We start from the raw sequence: 16,143 nt of genomic DNA on the forward strand, positions 1-16,143 counted from the left end.
ATAAAACAGAGCCAGCGACCCTCGAAAAGCCTAGAAAACAGCCTCAAAGTGAGCCCCAATCCAACATGGTCAAATTCAAAGCGGGAGGAAATACTCAAAAACGATCAACATTTGTGGTTTCACATCGGGATGATCGAGAGTTTCCACCGCTTCCGGGAACATCTAAAATCCCAGATACCCCATTTTTTCGATTTCTCAGCCAGAAAGAGAGCATACAGAGCGAGCAGAAGAACTCCTGAGCGCTCCAATGTTCACACTTTCTGGCATCGTGGAGCTCATCCTCAACTTCTTTGATGCTTCCGACCCCGTGAAGAACATGGTCAAAACTGTTCTTCCTATTCTGACTCCTCTCCTGAAGCAGCTGGCTTCGAAAATGCCCCTCCTCGAGTCATTTGTATCCTTCGATGGCTAACTTAGTCAATAAGGGTAACATGATTTCGATTCTACAGTGGAACTGTCGAAGTATTCTTCCAAAATTAGATATTTTTAAATTTTTAGTTAACAAATTACAATGCGATGCTTTTGCTTTATGTGAAACATGGCTAACACCAGATGTGAACCTTCATTTTCCTGATTTCAATATAATCCGCCGCGATCGGGCAAATGGATATGGAGGAGTGATTTTAGGAATCAAAAAACAGCACTCCTTCTATAGAGTCGATCTTGCGCCGATGTCTGGCACCGAAGCTGTCGCATGTCAGGTGACTATTCGAGGAAAAGACCTCAGTATCGCCTCGATATATCTTCCTCCAAACACCGCGATATCTCGAAGAGATCTCTCGCACATCTGCTCGGTTATGCCCGAGCCACGGTTGCTCCTGGGAGATTTTAACTCCCACGGAACAGGCTGGGGGGAACTGTACGACGACAACCGTTCATCAATGATATACGACCTCTGCGACGACTTCAATATGTCAATTTTGAATACAGGAGAAGTTACACGAGTGGCTCCTCCAGCAAGAGATAGCCGTCTAGATCTTTCCATTTGTTCGAGCTCATTATCGTTGGACTGTACTTGGAAGGTGGTCCAAGATCCCCATGGTAGTGATCATTTGCCGATCGAAGTTTCGATTTCCAATGGACATAAGCAATCTGCTTCCATCGATCTTTCATATGACCTCACGAAGCACATCGATTGGGACAAATATGCGGACGCCATCAGCGATGGCATACAGTCGATAGAAGCACTTCCCCCGCGGGAAGAGTACAAGTTTCTATCGCAGTTGATTCTTGAAAGCGCTCTTCAGGCACAACGTCGGCCGGTGCCAGGAGCTTCGGTTCGTAGGAAACCCTACAGTCCGTGGTGGGACATCGAGTGTACGCAACTTTATCGCGAGAAATCCGCCGCGTTCAAAGAATTTCGGAAACACGGGGCGATCGTTCTTCACAAACGATACACCGCGCTCGAAATCCAGTTCAAGAAACTGGTCAAAGTGAAGAAGCGCGGATATTGGCGCACTTTTGTTGAAGGTTTATCGCGCGAGACTTCAATGAAAACTCTGTGGACCGTCGGGAGAAGAATGCGCAACGCGTCGTCCGTAAACGAAGATCGTGAAAGCTCGTCGCGGTGGATACTTGACTTCGCAAAGAAAGTTTGTCCGGATTCAGTACCGGTGAGGCAAGAGCTACGTGATGCTTTTGCAGACAGGGATGATATGGATCGTCCCTTTTCGATGATTGAATTCTCACTTGCTCTCCTTTCATGTAACAATTCCGCTCCAGGGATGGATAGAATCAGGTTCAATTTGCTCAAAAACCTCCCAGACGTCGCGAAGAGGCGCTTATTGAACTTGTTCAATCAGTTACTGGAGTGCAACATTGTTCCGGATGATTGGAAGGAAGTGAGGGTGATAGCCATCCAGAAGCCCGGAAAACCCGCGTCGGATTGTAACTCGTATCGCCCCATCGCGATGCTGTCATGCCTTCGGAAGCTGTTGGAGAAGATGATTCTCTTTCGACTCGACAAATGGGTTGAATCGAAGGACATGTTGTCAGATACACAATTTGGTTTCCGCAGGGGCAAGGGAACGAACGACTGTCTTGCGTTGCTTTCTTCAGAAATTCAGCTTACTTTCGCTAAAAAAGAGCAAATGGGCTCAGTGTTTTTGGACATTAAGGGGGCTTTTGATTCAGTTTGTGTCGATGTCTTATCTGACAAACTCCACGAGTGTGGACTTTCACCAATTTTGAACAACTATTTGTACAATTTGTTGTCAGAGAAGCGTATGAGTTTTTCTCATGGTGACTCGGCAACTTCACGAATTAGCTACATGGGTCTCCCCCAGGGCTCATGTTTGAGCCCCTTCTTTACATTTTTACGTCAGAGACATTGATGAATGTCTCATGCCAAATTGCTCGTTGAGACAGCTTGCAGATGATTGTGTTGTATCCGTTTCGGGGCCAACATCGGTTGATCTGCAAGGACCATTGCAAGATACTTTGGACAATTTGTCTACTTGGGCTACGAAGCTGGGTATCGAATTCTCTCCGGAGAAAACTGAGATGGTTGTCTTTTCAAAAACATCAGCCGGCACTGTTCTCGCTCCACCTGATGGGTAAGACAATCCCTCATAGCCTCTCTCCTACTTACCTCGGGGTCTGGTTCGACTCGAAATGTACCTTCAGGAAGCACATTGTGTATCTGACACAAAATGCCAGAAACGGATCAACTTCATGCGATCAATAACCGGAACATGGTGGGGAGCGCATCCCGAAGATCTTATGACATTGTATAGAACAACCATTTTGTCGGTCCTCGAATACGGTAGTTTCTGCTTCCAGTCCGCGGCTAAAACACACATGCTGAAGCTTCAAAGGATTCAGTACCGCTGTCTCCGTATCGCGTTAGGATGTATGAATTCGACACATACAATGAGCTTGGAAGTACTTGCGGGAGTACTGCCACTAACAGATCGTTTCGCGGAATTATCGCTCCGGTTCCTCATCCGCTGTGAGGTTCTCAATCCATTGGTCATTGATAACTTCGAGAAGCTGCTCGAACAAAACCCTCAATCTCGATTCATGAGTATTTACCACTGGTACATAACGCTGGAGGTAAGCCCATCTTTGGTTGACACCAATCGTGCTAACTTCTTAGACTCTTACAGTTCCTCTGTTACTTTTGATCTGTCCATGAAGCAGGAGGTTCATGGAATACCAGACTTTCTGTGTGCGGAGGTCATACCTCCATTATTTGCAAGCAAATACGGGCACGCCAGTGAGGAGAGAAGCTTTTTTACAGACGGGTCAAAAATGGATGACTCCACTGGTTTCGGTGTTTTCAACGTTTTTCATAGCGCCTACTTTAAGCTCAAAGAGCCTTGTTCCGTGTATACTGCTGAGCTAGCAGCTATACACTATTCACTCGAGCAAATCGCATCCCTACCTCCTGACCACTTTTACATCTTCACCGACAGTCTAAGTTCCTTGGAGGCTGTTCGGTCAATGAAACCGGTTAAGCACTCAGCGTATCTTCTAAACGGGATACGGAAAGCTTTGAGTGCCTTATCACAACGGTCTTACACAATCACCATGGCTTGGGTCCCTTCTCATTGCTCGATCCCGGGAAATGAGAAAGCGGACTCTTTGGCTAAGGTGGGCGCTATGGAAGGTGATATTTACGATCGGAAAATCACCTTCGATGAATTTTTCACATTAGTTCGTCAGGAAACCTTGAACAGCTGGCAACAGAAATGGACAAATGGGGAGTTGGGTAGATGGCTGTATTCAATTCGCCCGCAGGTGTCGAAGCGTCCATGGTTCAAAAAATTGAATATGGGACGAGACTTCATTCGAACCATGTGTCGTCTTATGTCCAATCACTACACTCTAAATGCACATCTTTTCAGAGTGGGGCTCTCGGAAGGAAATCTCTGTGTTTGCGGCGAGGATTATCAGGACATCGATCATGTCGTGTGGGCGTGCGAGGAGCATCGTGGCCCCAGATCTGCGCTAACTGAACATCTCCGGGTCCGAGGAAAACAACCAAAGCCTATTAGGGAAGTGTTGTCGGGCCTTGATCTCGAGTACATGTCCCTGGTCCACCAATTTTTGAAAGTTGCTGATGTAAAACTGTAATTATTGTCTGCCCACCCTTGTCTGTCGTACCCCATATCGAATGTCTTCCTCTTGTTGTACATTTCCATGTCTGTCGTTAATCCCTTCCCTATGTCTTCCTCGCGTCGTTGCCTCCCAAAAAAGTTTGTTTGTCCTGTTACAGATGTAAAATGCGAGGAATGTCAACTTTGTGAACATCAGCATAGTAATTACTTAAGCACCCTAAAATCCTTTCCTTTCCTACTGTATTATTGTATTCCCTAACCTCGACTAAACCGCGAGTCTTTCGGTTCCCCAAAACTAACACTATGTATAAGAATCAAGAAATGTATTGTTAAACTTGATTTCGGCTCCGTAACGCTTCACGGCAAATGAGCCTTCCAAATAAACGAAAGATAAAAAAAAATAATAATAAATTTTCTCAGATTTCTCCGTGCGACCAACTAATTGTTCTAATGAAGCGAAAGGTCACAATCGACGATAATCAAACCGCGGTTAATATGACCCCAGGCCACTTTGAGGGCTGCCATTTTTGTAGTTTTTAACCGATTCTCCTAATTTTTGGTAGTTTGGTAAAACTCGCTGAGATCTGTGTTCTAGGTGCCAATTCGCTTGAAAAATCTTGAAAAAATCGCTACAGTGTACTTTTTTCAAAAAACTTACGTTGTCTGTGCTCTGGCACAAATTGAAATAGCTATAACTTTTTTAATGTTTGGCCAATTTTGGATTTTTGGGGCTGTTTCGAAAGATAATTTATTCATCTTTCAGGTCGTTACCAAAGATTGACTATAGGTGGGCGGGTACATCGCGGGGCGGGGTTTTCGTAAAAAGGGTAAAAAACAGTGATTTTCCATGCTTATTTTACTTATATCTAAAAATACTACCCATTTTGAACTGCACCTTTTCAAAAAGGTTATGCAGGAAGGCATGTGCTTTGACATGAGGCATTGACTAGTTTAGATCTTGGTCGCTAGGTGGCGGTATATTTGAATTCATTATTTTAGACTACTCAAGATATTCCGATATATAGAGTTCTCCTCAGTGTAAATATTCTTATCGCACACATTTAAAAATTGGAAGAAGTGCTCATTATATTGAGCACCAATCCAAAATTGACCTAACATTAAAAAAGTTATAGCTATTTTAATTTGGGGTCAATTTGACCCCAGAGCACAGACAACGTAAGTTTTTTTGAGCACAGACAGAAGGTTAAAAAGCTGGTGTTCATTGTTTCAACAGTTCTTGTGTATCACATTGAAACTATTCAATAATTCATATAAAGCTTGACTTGAACGTACAATTTGGAAATACATACTATTTTACATTAAAACGCAACTTGAAGATAAAACTTTAACACCGGAAATTCGACACTATTTACAATAATAACCTAATGGAATCAAAACCGTCCTCAATTTACCTTAGCTATCAAAGCGGAAGCCGTGGTTATTTCGCTCGGATGGAATCGGCGGGAATCCTTGTTTATGCCATCATATCCAACTTGATTCCTTGATTCTTGATTCCTTGAGAGCAATAGGCGACGTCATCATCTTTTGAATGAACCAGCGCACGCGTTGATTCCGTCGGTTCACTAATTGAAGATGGTTTCGTCCGGAGCGACAAAGCCAAGCGTTTGCTGGTAGCGGATTCAACTGCTAATGGAAATCCGAACGGGAAGGTGGATTATTTCGCGTACATTTCCGTCAATAGGGGGGGACTCCGAATGTGGATGACCGGTAGTTTGTTGTTCAATTCCCCAAGAGTTGGTAAGGTTTTCTCGTCAGCCGACAATACTGTTCCGTTCGTGTTTGCGTGTAGGAACAATTATTAGTAAATCCCAGTGCGCGTTGTATTCAAAATCCGGAATAACCAGTACGAACACTAATAAACTATTTTGTTCGCCTCGATGATGATGATGGATTTTATATTTATTGACGTAATTGTAATTTGACCTTTTTCTTGTGTAGTCTACAAAAGTTTGAGTCTCGCGCGCGTAAAGCAGATATGAATGATTTTTAAATTTATGTACAGACTTGCGCTTTTTCAGCTGTTTCAATGATTCTGCGGATTAGTATTAGGCTATCTAGTAGAGTTTTGTTTGGCGGTTGATACCGAAACTTTTGATATCGACGGATCGGTAACACAAGTTTTGATTTTGTTGACAACGACATAGTTTATTAGATTATTATCGATGCTATCGAGTGGCTAACGTTACTTGTAATAACATGAAACGCGATTCTTGGAGTGGAACTTTTGAAATCTGTACGAGAGTTATCACAAGTTTTGCATTTTTATGAACTCGTAGCATCACTTCTGATACTCATGAGAATCTGTAGATGGAATGAACAGTTATTTTTTACATTTCATATGTTTGCTGGATAGTAATGGAAAGTCATGAAATTTATATCTGTGATGGTAATCAGATCGTTTGGGGATTAAATTGTTGTAAAATTAAATTCAATTAATTATCTTAAAGATAAATCGTCTAGCTCGAACCTTTGTAGGGGTATGTGGCGGGACCATCATCATCATCATCATCAACACAAAATTCTTAATGCTGGATGGCCGTAAGTGGCAGACTTCCAGAGATTTCCAACGCTAATTGTACCACAACAATAGTGTTACGAATCTTTAGCCGTCCGATTTGTCAGCTGGTGCGTGAGTAACGTTGCATGGTTTTAATTTTTCTTTCGTTCAATACATTTTCTTCTGGTTTGAAAAGTTTTTTTTTCTTCGAAAAACGATAAAATTCTTCTTCTCCGGACGTTGGGACAGGTTCAGTTAAAATCGGTTTTATTTCTTTGAACTTCGTTTTCATTCGGTGGATCAGTGGCCATGTTGGTCACTGTTCCACATTCTAAAAACAAACTTACCTGTCCTCAGCGATCGAATGGTCTTCTGAAGAGTTCCCCCATGTGCTGTTGTCACGGTGGTATGACCAGAAGCCCAGCAGTTGTAGCATTGCATCGAAGACGGATAGTAGTAACGGGGGAAAGTGAAAATATTCCGGGGAGTTTTAACCCTGATGTCGCCTTCTCTCTTCATGGTATAATTAATGCAACTTACAGCTTCATCCCTAAGCTCCGCTAGCAACTCACTGGTCTCGTAATTTGCCAAATCCCGACAGTACACAATACGTTTCGTGTAATAGTGTACTGGGTATGGAATGACTTGGACCATTGAGTCATCCACTTTCCGGAAAATCGAAATTATGTCACTACTCAGCAATTGCAATTAAAACAGGGCTTGACGGGGAGAGCGTTTCCGTCGATTCCCAGGAGCCGAAGCATCATCAGCATCCGTGGATGCTTATTCCGGACCTTCTGTGGACATTTTCCTTTACTGACATAGACAATGTTGTCTTACTGCTTAATATTCATGAATAAGCTGTCAAAAATAGAACATTCATATATCCAGATAAATCATCGCGCGTCTTACCACTGCGTGTAGTCCTTACGCAAAAAAACCCAGATTAATCCACCTAGCAGTGATAGTGCCTTTCTCGTTTCTTGTGAGTGAGTAATTTCTTCGCACTTTTGGTATGAAGTATTTTGGCCACAACTTCTGAGCCTATAGTCCGATCCGGCCAATTTTCAATAGGAAACAATGGGACAAAATTCCGCGTCAAATGCAACTTGTTGCGCGCAAATCGGTTGAGGATAAATGCCTAAGAAATGAAATGGTTAAGGATAAGTGCCTGAAAAATCAGTGAGATTATTTTGCGAACACATACACACAGACATCACTTTAATTCATCGAGCTGAGTCGATCGGTATATAACACTATGAGTCTACGGGCCTCCTATAAAAAGTTCGTTTTTGGAGCGAACATATAGCCATTAAGTATACTTTGTATACAAGAAAGGCAAAAAGAATTTTGGTCAGAACATTAAGAATAAATTCCCAAAAAGTGAGCTAGACTTTTTAATGTGATTTTTTATGAAAAAAAGTATTTTGGCCATAGCTTCTAAGCCCATAGTCCGATCGGGTCAATTTTCAATAAGAAACAATGAGAAAGGATTCTGCGTCTAATGCAACTTGTTGCGAGCAAATCGGTTGAGAATAAGTGCCCAAAAAGTTAGCTAGATTTTTTAATGTGCTTTTACATGAAAATTTGTTTTTGGCCATAACTTCTAAGCCCTCAGTCCGATCGGGTCAGTTTTCAATAGGAAACAATGGGATGGTATTCTGCGTCGAATGCAACTTGTTGCGAGCAAATTGGTTGAGAATAAGTTCCCAAAAAGTGGACTAGACTTTTTAATGTGCTTTTTTATGAAAAAAAGTATTCAGGCCATAACTTCTAAGCCCATAGCCCGATCCGGTCAATTTCCAATAGGAAACAATGGGACAGGATTCTGCATCGAATGCAACTTGTTGCGAGCAAATCGGTTAAAAATAAGTGCCCAAAAAGTGAGCTAGACTTTTTAATGTGCTTTTATGATGATGATGATGATGATGATACTACCATCTATTGTAGCAAGGCACCTGCCGATAGCACTGGCCATATCTGATAAACGATATGATCATGTTTATATTATTGTTTGCATTTCATCAATCTCCTGTATGAAGGGCCAAAAATGGGTGGGGTGGTTCCATAAGCAGCCACAACTTCTGAGCCCATAGTCCGATCCGGCCAATTTTTAATAGGAAACAATGGGACAAAATTCCGCGTCAAATACAACTTGTTGCGCGCAAATCGGTTGAGGATAAATGCCTAAGAAATGAAATGGTTAAGGATAAGTGCCTGAAAAATCAGTGAGATTATTTTGCGCACACATATACACACAGACATCACTTTAATTCATCGAGCTGAGTCGATCGGTATATAACACTATGAGTCTACGGGCCTCCTATAAAAAGTTCGTTTTTGGAGCGAACATATAGCCATTAAGTATACTTTGTATACAAGAAAGGCAAAAAGAATTTTGGTCATAATATTAAGAATAAATTCCCAAAAAGTGAGCTAGACTTTTTAATGTGATTTTTTATGAAAAAAAGTATTTTGGTCATAACTTCTAAGCCCATAGTCCGATCAAGTCAATTTTCAATAAGAAACAATGAGAAAGGATTCTGCGTCTAATGTAACTTGTTGCGAGCAAATCGGTTGAGAATAAGTGCCCAAAAAGTTAGCTAGACTTTTTAATGTGCTTTTACATGAAAATTTGTTTTTGGCCATAACTTCTAAGCCCTCAGTCCGATCGGGTCAATTTTCAATAGGAAACAATGGGACAGGATTCTGCATCGAATGCAACTTGTTGCGAGCACATCGGTTGAGAATAAGTGCCCAAAAAGTGAGCTAGACTTTTTGCGCACACACACACATACACACACACAGACATCACTCCGGGGGTAGCAGGGACAGCAGGAACAGCATGATGTCCAAGGGCTTGACGACCCCTCCCCAGCTGTCTGCGAGTCAGGGAGAACTGCCTAGGGCGTGGTGGGATTTAGCAGTGGGCTCTGCTAAAATCCCTCCCAAAAAACCACAAGTGCCCGTAAGCGGACTCTATCAAAGCGACTGTGTGCCGCTTCAAAAGCACAAGCCCAGGGAGGGAGTGCCAACTGGCATGTGGAGTGTCCCTACTTCGGTAGGGTAGTGCATGAGCTGCTTCGGCAGGGAGTGAGTGATCTGTTTGTGCTGAGGCAGGAGTGTCATAGCGAGTCGCCGCCGCTATGGCAGCCTCGAAGCGCAGCAGAAGTCTGAGTATGGACTGCACATGCTAAGGTAAGAGTGTCGTAGCGTAGTATCGTTGATTAGTCCCCACATACCGCCATTATCGACACCTCGAGGCATGGCAGTGGAGTGTTAGAATAAGTTGTGGAGTGTACCTACTTCGGTAGGGTAGCGCGTGAGCTGCTTCGGCAGGGAGTGAGTGATCTGGTTGTGCTGAGGCAGGAGTGTCATAGCGTGTCTCCGCCGCTATTGTCACCTCAAAGCGCAGCAGAAGTCTGAGTACGGACTGCACATGCTGAGGCAGGAGTCGAGGTATCCCATCGACACCCTGAGGCATTGCAGTGGAGTGTTAGAGTGAGCACCTGAAAAGGGTCACATGGAGCGAATGGTCTTTGGAGAAGCTGCTTCGGCGGCAGGGTAGCAGTGGGTTGTACCCACACACCTACAGTTGTGCACATGTGGTGCATGGGGAGTGTCCCTGCTTCGGCAGGGTAGCGTATGGTCTGCTTCGGCAGTGGTGTGATTGATCTGCTCGTGCTGAGGCAGAGTGTCGTAGCGCAATATCTGTAGGCCCAGGCAGTTACCGCTATTGACACCTCGAGGCATGGCAGCGGAGCGTCCGGGAGAGCATCCAAGTAAGACTCAAATGGAGTGAATGGGGTGCGAGCACCCAAGTCAGTCTCGCGTGGGACGAGTGCCTGTGTGAGCGATAATGAGTGAGTACGCTTAGTACTGCCGTCCCCCCAGAAGTAGTACTGCGAGGTAGTTCCTGGGGGAAACGATGGGGGAGCCCAAGGGAGTTTAGTCGGTATTACCGGTATGGTCGAGTCCGACACTCCAGTACACTTCCGTGTGGTAGTTTGGCAACTACAATGCACGTGTACTGGGTTAGTGTAAATGCATTCTCCTTCTAAAAAAAAAAAAAAAAAAACACAGACATCACTCCAATTCGTCGAGCTGAGTCGATTGGTATATAACACCAAGGGGCTCCGGGCCTCCTATAAAAAGTTCGTTTTTGGAGCGAACATATAGCCTTTACGTATACTTTGTATACGAGAAAGGCAAAAAGCGTTCTTGAATTCGTGAACCAGCAAAAATACACCGTAATTTAATTCATGGATTCGGGAACACCAATCACGTTTTCCAGAACGTTCCAGGAAACGTGACTGTATTTCCGAATCCGTGACTGTTGTTCCCGAAAAAATACACCGTGAACTTGTTAGTTCACGAATTCATGAACGCTTTTTTTTGCGTGTGCTGAAAACTTAATTTAAGTTGATGCCAAGTAATAATTTGTTACACCCCTATTTTTAGGATGCTTTTCAACTTTAATCGTATTCTAGTACGCGCGAGACCTCACATCTGCAAAGCCCAACAACAATCATGCAATAGGATCAGGCCTTTTAGCTCATCACCGTCTATTTAATGCGCTTAAAATTACACCAAGTGGCAGCGACCATCACTGATTTGATGTGATACCTCCTACATTCTTTGACACTATGTATCGAATAGATTGCATTAAGTAAGGAATTTTCTTGCACCGAATTACAGTGCGATGTTATGAGTCCGTGTAGCAAATCATGACCTGTTTACTGTAGCTGTTCGAATAGTTGGTAGCAGAAAGGTTGATTGATAGATTCCAACCGATGATAAACAAAAGCCGACAGAGTGGGAAAAATTACTTTCACTCCCAATGGGTCGCCAGTTGTCTTTGGCGCAGTACAACAATGCATGCGGGAAAAATATTTGGATCAGATTTGGGAGACCTCCACCTTCTGGACAAGGCGACGAACCCAGAAATATTGGACCAAAAAAGTCCAACTTTGACCGCATATGTGCGTTATTGAACACCAATGACGAGGCGTTTCGAATCGCGATAACAAGATAAAGAGTTCATAATTTGCTACACACAATCCGTGGCATACAAACGGAGGATTGTACGAAAAGGTTTCCCCGCGTTCGGCTCGGCCCGACCGGTCGGTCAAAACAAGCAATCTCCCGTGGAGGGCACAACCGACTGGTAGCCGCCGGTGCCGGATCGCGTTGATTGAAATCTGGTAATGCATACATAGGCATAAGCAGTGGCCGTCTCGGCAGGAATGCGCTGACCGCCTGCCGCTGCGCCGGGCTGACATTTGAACTGCCGGTGTTGTTTTGATAATGAGGTGGAAGTTTTGGGGTTATCAAAAAATTAATCTCTGCCACCGTCGCGTCGTCGCCACTTGGGTTGGATGAATTTCGCCAACGGGTGTTTTGGAGCGAATAAATCAATAGGCAAGTTGCGAAATTCAACAACCAAATTAGGTATTGGTCAACTATTTTTCAGCGTCCATTCTCTATACTAATTTCAATCATGGATTACAAATTTTTAGTTGATCAGATCAGATCAGATTCACCGCCTCGTTGTAGAAAGGATAAACATCTACGTTTTCCACGTTCAATATCGTACGCAAATCCATCATAACCAATGGGAATATCGCAAGTGTGTTCTTCTTTTTCGAGGCTTTTTTATAACCATTAAGCTTCTCGTTGAAACTAGATTTTACTTTTAGTAATTTCAATCGGCGTGCACCCATTTAACAGTTTCCACCGCAATCCACTAATGACGCACTTTGAACAGCTCGTTCGCGTCGAGATATCTTCGCAAGATGCGCACCCGTTTAATGAACTCCACACACGCCACCGCTTAAATAAATTTCAAAATAATTCCGCTTATTATGACCGCCATTTGTTTGAAATAAATGTTTCAATTAACGAGTTGCGCTGAGTTGCGGTGCGCTTGGTCCGTTCCTGACGCTTCTGCCGCATGCTGGGCCCGCAGAATACCGGTTGCAATATGGTCAGTTGGACGGAAACCAGAAACGATCCCAGGTAGACGCCAGTTTGCGATGATGATGACGACGACAACTGTTTGGATTATCCGCCATCCGCCCGGACAAGGATCACCGATGCTGATCGGTGGAGGCTGGCGGGGATCGTGTTTTATGCGAATTCGTTTTATTTGCGCACTCGAGAGATGAACGCCGTCGCACCTTTGAAGTCGCTCGCGAAGATTCCATTTCCATTGAGCAGGATTTAATTTGTTCCCCCATTCAGCGCTTCGGTCTACGACTGCGGTGATGTTCGGAGAGGTGGCGATATATGCGTTGCTTCCGCTCGGCGATTCGATCCGGTAATTTGTGTGCAATTAGTTGCGTTGATCACTTTTGATGGCAAACTGATGCATCGGACGGGAAATGATCGGAATTAATGCGATCGTAAATGGGATGTGTTGGGGAATGAATATATGTACTGTATGGGACTTTTTAATGAGATATTGCCATGAAATGGTCAGTTTGTATCAACCACATAGTTTAATTTAAATTAATTGCTTTTCGTTTGGTCACTGAAGCTGAAGCAAGTGTCAAGGAAACTAATACATTTTAAATCCATTATCATAAATAAATATGATAGAAATGATAGAAATCGAATGAAATAATGCATAGTTGGTACAAAATATATATTTTGTTTCCTTTATTTGTGTGTTCTACACTTGTCATTGATAATGCCAGTGCAAGAAAGCCACTGGCTAAAGGAGGAGCTGATACCAGCATCCCTCAAGTCCAACCAAGGGATCTCCGTAGACAAAATACAAGCAGCTATACTAAGCAACTTAAAATTTAACACATTGAAATAAACTTCAAAACCTTGTTGGGTGATAAAGCATGACGACATGGAAAGTAACACGACTACTATAGCCAATCAGACCGAAGCCGACTAAGAAAAGGGAAAGATTTCAGGCCGAAGGATTTTCAAGACTTCATCAGAGTAGAGAGTATCTGCAGAATAGATTAAATTATCAATCAATGGGGGCCTTACAACACTCGGGTGGAGATGCCCGGGAGCCAATCGTCTCGTCATTGGTGATCAATGTTAATTTTGGTATATTTCGACTGTTACGCATCTCCGCCAGTTACAGAATGGCTAGAAATACAAGAAATTGAAAGTTTATTCAAAAGTGTGCCAACATTCTGCCAGATAACCCTGGAATCATAGATTTCTAGGGGTGTCGGTTTTACCCGCAGTGTCGTTTTTCCCCTAATTCCCAATCCGTGTGCTGAAAGATGCCTTTCGAACAGGAAAATGTTACAGGCAGATGAGGTTTTCTCTTTTTCTCTCTGTTTGCTTACATCGCATATGCGCTCAAGGTGGTCTCGCGAGGGGGGAGCGTATTAAAACTGGGATCCAAGCAAATGTGATGGACTGAAGAGGGCACGCAGAAATGGCCTGGATCCATGGCTCCGGATGGTCACTTTGTAGCGCAGCGGTGGCACTGGCGGAGTTCTTTAGAATAAGAGTCAGTTTATCGGAGGGACTGGATGCGGCCATAAATAGTGCAGCAGTTTCCGCCGAAAATTCGCTGCTTGATCCGCGAAGACTATCAGATATTGTGATGTTATTTCCGGTGACGCCTAAGCTAACCATTAAATGACCCCTCAGTGTAAGCTTCTTGCTCCATGTCAGTCAACCATAGCTGCTGGGGAGCTAACGCCGGTCATCATGTACAGAATACATGTGGCTCCCGGATGTAGTGGAGCCAAAAACGGCATCTTTATGGGAAATATCTGCTTGCACTCTATGGTGAAAAGGGATTACACCTGATTCCGGGCAGGCGGTCTCGGCTGGTATGGAGGGAAGAAGCCTGAAAGCTATACGGAGATACTGATTACAAACTGGAGAAAGTATGCTGACGAGTTCCGCTTTCGATTCGAGCTTGGCCTATCCGGAACCGGTTGGCTCTGTTGTAGGTGGTTTGAAAAGGTTTTTTTTTAGATTAATCTACGAATTGCAGCTCACCTTAACCGTGAGGCGTGGAACATAATCCTCAGTCAATGAAGACACCAAGGACCTTAACAAGCTTCCGGTTTGTAATCCGCTGTCCATCAATTTTAAGGCTGGGCCAGAAAGAAGGCGTCTTCCCTTACACTCTGAGCATGTCCCAGTCCCATACTCCGTATGGAAGGCGTGTAGATGAAAACCAAATCTTCCATCTTCCATGAAGTTTTTCAGCAGCCTACGGTTCACCAGCCTCCCGACTACTCAACGAAATAAGTCGGTAGTCGTCGATGTCACGGGAAGAAAAACAGGCTCAGGCTTTGGAGATCGGAATGGCGTGGCTGAGGTTCGTCGAGAAAAACTTGACTGGGTCAGACCTGGGGTGGCATTCCACACCTCGACTCAGAACGAGCAAACCATGCAAACTGTCACATGAAAGAGCTATCGAAAGGGGATGCGTAATGAGACCCCTGGATTATCAGATCGAGAAAACTATTTTTTGAGGTAGTGTTGGCTGGGTTGATGTGAGGACTGCCAAAAGACATTTTTCACGGCTTGCAAATACCTTCAAGATCTCCGATACGGCTGATGATGAATGTGAATGAAAGCTGATAAACCGACAACAACGATCGAAGCTACTGAGAACACGTATTGGAGATGGAGATACTCCCTATGGACCTTACAACGTTTTCCTGGCCTCTTGGAATATAACGGACTGGTCAACATTTTGGAACTGACCTCGAAAATTCAAATCATAGTCGAACAAACGTTCGAGGGAAGATCTCAGGAGGACTTGGTGATGGCATACAAGTACGGAAAGGATACTGTGTTTCCGGAAGTAAGGTCAGAAATATTTTTCCTAGTTTTTTTGATACTCTTTTAGTAGTTTTTACTGATGTGCTACACATAAGTATATATTTAATAACGAGGGCTTCGAATAACGGCTGAAACTAAAAATATTGATTTGTCCTTTAGAAAGGCATAGACCACGATCTTGCCTTATCTCAACTCAGTTTGATTTTTTTCCTGTTCTCACTCGATTTTAATATTTTTTTTTATAGAAAATTGTAATGAATTTCCATGAACAATTGTGAGGAATTTTCACGAGAAATTGAAAGAAATTTTTGTAAATAATTTTCAATTCAAACTGTTGGAAAGTCCCATGAGAAATTATTAGAAATTTCCTTTGGAAGTTGAAAGTACTTTCGACATGAAATTGTAAGCAATTTCAATGAAAAGCTATAAAAACTGTAAGGAATTGAAATGGAAAATTGTGAGGGACTTCCAAGGGAGTCCTGGACTTCCTGTAAGGAAACTGCAAGAATTTTCTTGGGAAAATTGTGTGCAATTTACATGACAAATTGTAAATATGAATTTCCATGAGAAATTCGTAGGATTCGGAAGATATTCCAGAGGAATTCTCTAAATAGATTCTGGAAGAATTCCTGAAGGAACTTCCGAAGAAATTATCGGTGGAGTTGTTGGACAAACTTTCGGATAAGCAATAAACAATATACTTCCGGAACAACTGCTAGAGGACCTTCCGGAGAAATTCTTGGAGAAACATGCGGAGAAAATTCCTATAGGCATTCCGAAAGAATT

Source organism: Armigeres subalbatus, chromosome 2 (genome assembly GCF_024139115.2).
Source record: "Armigeres subalbatus isolate Guangzhou_Male chromosome 2, GZ_Asu_2, whole genome shotgun sequence".
NCBI lineage: Eukaryota > Metazoa > Arthropoda > Insecta > Diptera > Culicidae > Armigeres > Armigeres subalbatus.